The sequence below is a fragment of the Engystomops pustulosus genome, chromosome 5 (assembly GCF_040894005.1).
Source record: "Engystomops pustulosus chromosome 5, aEngPut4.maternal, whole genome shotgun sequence".
Lineage (NCBI taxonomy): Eukaryota > Metazoa > Chordata > Amphibia > Anura > Leptodactylidae > Engystomops > Engystomops pustulosus.
This window is the reverse complement of record NC_092415.1, coordinates 39,003,772-39,009,771: the sequence shown is the minus strand read 5'-3', so window position 1 is coordinate 39,009,771 and position 6,000 is coordinate 39,003,772. Positions and strand designations below refer to the sequence as shown.

Genomic DNA, 6,000 nt, shown 5'->3' with positions numbered 1-6,000 from the left:
CTGACACAGGAAGAAGTAGGATCTAGTTCCTCACAGGTGACATGTCTTCTACTCCTGGTCCAGAATCATCGTAAAATCTGGATGAAGAATGCAGATGTGTTCAGCCCTGGTGACCACATCCCCCTCAATGCGCCCCTAAAATACCAGTTACTAACAGTATAATGTCACCTGTTCACACTGTGCTGAATAATAACCACTGCTCCCCTGCACTTACATTTTGACCCCAAAAAATATATTACTATAATACAGTCACTGAATAAATAATACTGAACCCCTAAAAAACACATGCTGCCGCCCAAAATAATTACATAATACATGGTTTCCTTGTGAACAATTTTTTCATAAATTAATTTACATATTTAATGCCCCTTCTAATTATTTTTATACAGTACTCCTACTAAAGAATGTCTATGAATTCTACACACTGCCTCCATTAATTTTATATAAAGGCCCCCCTCATGAATTTTCAGTAATGGCCCCCATGAATTTACACACTGCCCCCTCTCATTAATTTTATATACTGGGCCCCCTTGTTAATTCTATAAACTCCCCCCTTCGTGAATTTACATCACTTTTCAAAATCATCTTTTAATTGTTTTTTTAATTTTTTTTTTTTACGGAAACACAGGTATGAACTGAGCATTACCATATTGCATATGTGATTTTAATTATAAGGATTTTTCTTTTTCATGGCAGGAATTGGTGAAGAACTAAAAAAAAAACATATTCAAATCTTTTAAGGTGGCCAGCTTAGTTTGCTCAGCATTTGCTCGGACATCAAGTGCACAAAAAAAACATGACATCAACACCTCTGGTCCAGCAGAACCATATACACGGGTAAATAGAGCCTTCCAGAGTGGCAAGTATATAATGTTTTTTTACTTTCACCATGTACTTAATGTTCAAGTATAGTAAAAGATATATTTATTTGTTCATATTTTCAGAGTGATGTGAAAAATTTCTTAATTTTAAATAAAAGACATAATGACTTTGTACAGTAATAAAACATGGTACTGTACTTGAATTCTTTGTGCTGCGTTTGTTAGGTGCCCCTTCCATGTGCATTAAAGCTTTAAGCCGAACTGATCTTTCTGCAGTTAAAAGGGGCAAATAAATTGTTGAACTTTACTGAAATTCCAATATGTGTTGCCAAGTGTGACTGTACATTTTAAGCAACAATTTGCAGAGCTCCATTCAGCCATAGATTATATGTAACCTGTTCAGTGCTGAGAGGTGAGACAATACTTAACAGCAAAATATCACAGCTGACCCTTTTAGTACTGAAAGGATTCGCCTGTTGGCCTTCTACTCTTGACCCTTGCTGGTTGACATCTTTTTCTGCTCCCTTATAGGAAGCTGTAAAACATCCATGAGACACATGAGAGATATTAAGCTAAAACGGCAAAATTGGCAAAAAGATGCATTAGAGATCTGTTATTTTAACATTGTTATCATATGAGCAGAATGTTTCTTAGTCTCTTAGTCTGACACACATCGCTTGTAATATAATTCTTTATTTAGTAGGAATTTAGGGCGACTTTTTTTTTTAACAAACATGGCATGTTTTATTCTCTAATCGTTTTTATAATGAATTTTTGAAATCAGATGTAAATTCTGAATTTCCATACAATACCTCTGACTTTTATAAATATAGAAATAAACGGGCAGGGAGATTGGGGTAAAAGTATTTAGTATAGGGAATTTTGAGAGTTATATAGAGGTTCCCTTCTTATGTTTTTGGTCAGTCTGGTTTTGAGGAAGCTCTAGTAAGCTATACCTTTTCCTTGCAACTTTTTTCATAGTTAAAATGTAGTCGTAAGAACATAGCAAACTGATGACATAGTTTTAGAAAAGATCATTTATAAGAGATTGACGGGAACCCAACTTTTGACCATATTTCTCCAATTATAATGGACATTAAAATGATTACTTGTTCATGTCCCATAGTGGTAAAAGTAAAAAAGTAAATAAAAAAAGAAAATTTAATTCATAAAATAATAAAAATGCCCCCAAAGCCCAATTACATGTAAAATATAAATATAATATAAAAAAGTGAAAGTCACCATACAGACCGCACATATAAAGTATCCCCACATCTGTAATGACATGTACAATAAAACAAAATAGATATTTGACTTATTTGATCTTGTTCCAAATAAAATGCTATAAAAAGGGATCAAAAAAGTATGTAAATGAAAATGGTACTGTTGTAAATCTCTCAACCGCCTACATAGACCAAGATTTAAAGTATTATGCAAATTTGAAAAAAGGTGATGCAAAAAAATTATAATTTTTTTTCCTACTTTAGGTATTATTCTACAAAATAAGTAAAATGTAAGCAAAATTATAGACATTTGGTATGTTTGTAATTGTACTGAACTGTAGGAATATAGGGCATTTGGCAAACACCAGAAAAAAGTAAAAAACCAATTACAGAACTGATGTTTTTCCTACAACCCCCTACAAAAAAGTTAATACATTTTTATCAATAGGGTATAGCCGACCCAAAATAATATAATTGAAAAATAAATCTAATCCCACAAAAAATAAGCCCTCACATACTAAGATTAATGGAAAAACAAGAAGAGCCAACTAAAAATCACTAAATTCTATAGGACAAAATTGGCAGCTGCATGGCCCTCCTTCCCTTCTGCGTCTCACATGTGGGGTGTTTTCGTATTTGGGAGAAATTATTACATTTAAAGATTTGTCTTATTTTTTTTATTTTTTAAATGTGAAAATTTTAGAGTTAAATGAACATTTTACAAACAAAATCGGACCATTCTAAATTTCACCACCATTTTGTTTTAATTGCAACGAAGATTTCAAAAGGTTAACAATCTTCCTAAAAGCTTTTTCTGATAGTTTGAGGGGGTGCAGATTTGAAAATGTCAAAATTTTCCACTAATGTGAAGTACAACATTTTATGAACGAATGTCAAAATCACTTCGGTAAGTTAAAGTGTTTAATAGTTATAACCATATAAAGTGACACACATTACAAAAAATGTGGGTTTGTCTTAAATAAAAAAATGGGTCCTAAATTGGTTAAAGAAATGATCAGCCGGGCTGCAAAGACTTGAGCCATTACCAAACAGATACTGAAGGCTTACCCTAATGTTAGGCTGTACAAATGTTAATCATCCAAAAAGGACCCTTTAAGTTCTTGTTATGCAAAAACAATTGCCATCCTTGTAAACATCCACAGTCTAGGTAATCTAGTATAGAGTTGCTCTTCATATAATAAGTTGATATGATTATACATTCTATTTAAGATGTAAAATAGCAATTTATCTATTTGGGAGATGATGTATGATAAGCATTGCATCTAATAGTGAAAAAGACTAGAGAAATATGTTTTACATTTCACATCTGAATAGCTTACATTTTTAAGTACTGGTATTTCCATCCCATTTACAAAGCTTCCCAATCTCAATCCTTTTTACAGTAACATACCCCAGTTTGCAGTCCCTGCTTTCTGTATGGATCAACGAAAATGAAGACTGAAAGTCTTCCCGGAAATTAATGCTCCAGTGTTTGTCCATAACAGTGTTCCCTTCCATTGGGCTAAGAGGGAGGGGATCTTGCATATTCCAATAGATGTGAATGGATGACCGGTCAGACTTACACATCAGTGCTTCATGGAAAGAAAGGACCTTGGAGACATTCTGTCTACATTGTACAGATTGTTGGGGTCCCCTGCGGTCAGACCTCCAGTGATCAGACATGTATTCCTCATGTTGAGATTGGGAAAACAAATTTTATCTCCATTTTACTTCAAAACATTTACTTTACTAAAAATTATTTCAAATAGAATAAAAAGCACAAATTTTATTGCAAACGTTGCCCTCATCGATCATAAGAATGTAGGGATATAAATCATAGGCTTGAGAAAGCGTTTTGTGCACTAAGTGGCCCGTTGCCTATTCCTGGCATGCTAACATACTGTTTGATGTTTCCTCTACAATACAGTAAAGACTAATCCAATATTGGTAAGTCCTGCTTCTCCATTTCTATTTGATCTGTTTGGTACTTCGTTTCCGTGCTGTGCACCCCGATGATTAGTTTGGATGGTTTGCTTACATAACCATGGGGTCTGCATTAAAGAGTCCAGGTGTTTTGAGGTTCTGGAAGTTTCTTTGTGCTTGTCTTGTAGATTAGTCCTTATTATTATTATTATTATTATAAGAGTTACCCCCCCCATTAGGCAATATTACTATTACTGTAAAACATACACTTAAGACATTGAGGCTACTAAACAGTTTTTTTGTTGAGTTGCGTGAAGTATCTGCCCTATGCAAAACTTGCTCATTGAAGTTGAATGAATGGATGGACAGACCAGAGGCTAGTTCCCCCGATTCTAGTGATCTTTGGGATCTGCAGAAATACCACTCTGAAGCTGAAAGTCTTTACTACAGAGCTCAACTACAATGTGCTTTCTCCACAACTTCAGACATACTGTATACATGTGTAGAAAACCATTGAAAAAGAAAAGAGAACATAAACAGATGTTATGAAATGCCGGCAAATCTTGATAAATTCGACTTTGCCATTAAGTGACAGTATAGGTGAAACATTTCACTTTTAAACTTTTTTTCCATTAGTTTTTTGACAGGAGTACACTGGTTCAGCCTTAATGAGATTCTAGTGTAAAAAACTTCAGGGCTAAATAAAAGAAACAAATCAAAAGAACTGGATGATTGCCATTTAATGTGAGAGAATGAAAGTGCAAACAATCATGGTATGACATCTAGCTGTGCTAGTCACCGTAGAATGACAGCTAGAACAATTCAAAGTTGCTGATCTGAAGATGGAAGAGCATCTGAAATGTTTGAAGCATGAAGAAGACAAAGATATAAAGCAGCCTAGAGAAAAGTGTAGATTTATATTTTTATATTCAACCATTTTTTTGTTACTGGGTTTCAACAGGTCTCTAGGCTCATCTCCATTCCTCAGTTTGGTTGCATTTTGGTCATTTACATTATGATTACCAAATCTTCAAAAACTCCCTTTTATAAAGAACAAAAGGTCAGCTATATTCACTGAAAAAAAAAGAAAAAAAATGCTCTTTTGTAAAACCGGTGGCAGTTTATATAAATAATTTACCTAGTTATAAAAGATTTGTTGGTATAACTATATTATTTTTCCATATTTCCCTGGATTACTGAATTAGATATGAGTTTGATGACTTGGATATTATTAGGGGTCGATTAATACTGCCACAGCACTGGGTTGTATTAAAATTGGGGACATAAGTGGTCGTGGCCCAGCAAACTGACTAGCCCTATGCCTTTATGCCAAAAATGGTCCTTGAGTTGTTTTTTGTGTTTCCCAGGTCAGGGAGGAATCAGTAAGAAAGTCTTTACTCAAAGACGAAAGGTGCCCACGGTGATCACATCATGTTCAAACAAGTTCTACACTCTAATGTTAAACTGTATAAAATATATAATTGGGACAATTTTTAGGATTTAAGATCCAGCTAAAGTAGGGGGATGCAATGATAACTGTAAAACACACATGGAAACCCATATTTCAGCAGTCCCTTCCCTATACTCATATACAGTAAGTGGCATTTACCACCAGTCAATTTACAGAGCAGAGTAAGTACATCTAAGTTTACGAATTCCCATAATCGATGGTAAAATAATGGCTGTCAAGAAGACCTTTGAACAGTCCATGACAGCACACTCCGCGGCACTGTGCTTTATCACAACAGGACGTTTTATACATTTTCAGAATTTGAAATCTGGCAGTATGCCACTCTGAGGGGTTTTATAAGTACCTTGGTTCACTTTTATAGTGTATGTGATTCACTACCCTTCCTTACTGCGTAGATTATGGCAGTATCCAATGAATTGGAATTTTTAAAATTTTTATGCTTTCTTTTTGCTTTTGCTTTTAGAGCACTTTAACTCTTTAGGACCAGTATAAATATTTTATTGTCATCTCTAAGGAAACTCACCAGACTAGGCTACTAACATTTAATGGTGGCTTAGTGTAA

At 34.3% G+C, this 6,000-nt stretch overlaps 1 long non-coding RNA gene across 1 annotated transcript in view; it reads left to right on the top strand.

The window, feature by feature from the left end:
• Window positions 1-698: 698 nt before the first annotated feature.
• The window catches only part of LOC140133988 (uncharacterized), a 39,002-nt gene continuing 33,700 nt past the window's right edge, over window positions 699-6,000 (top strand). The window contains exon 1 of the long non-coding RNA XR_011856013.1: window positions 699-837. This is a non-coding gene — a long non-coding RNA (uncharacterized lncRNA). The remainder of the gene's footprint in view (window positions 838-6,000) is intronic.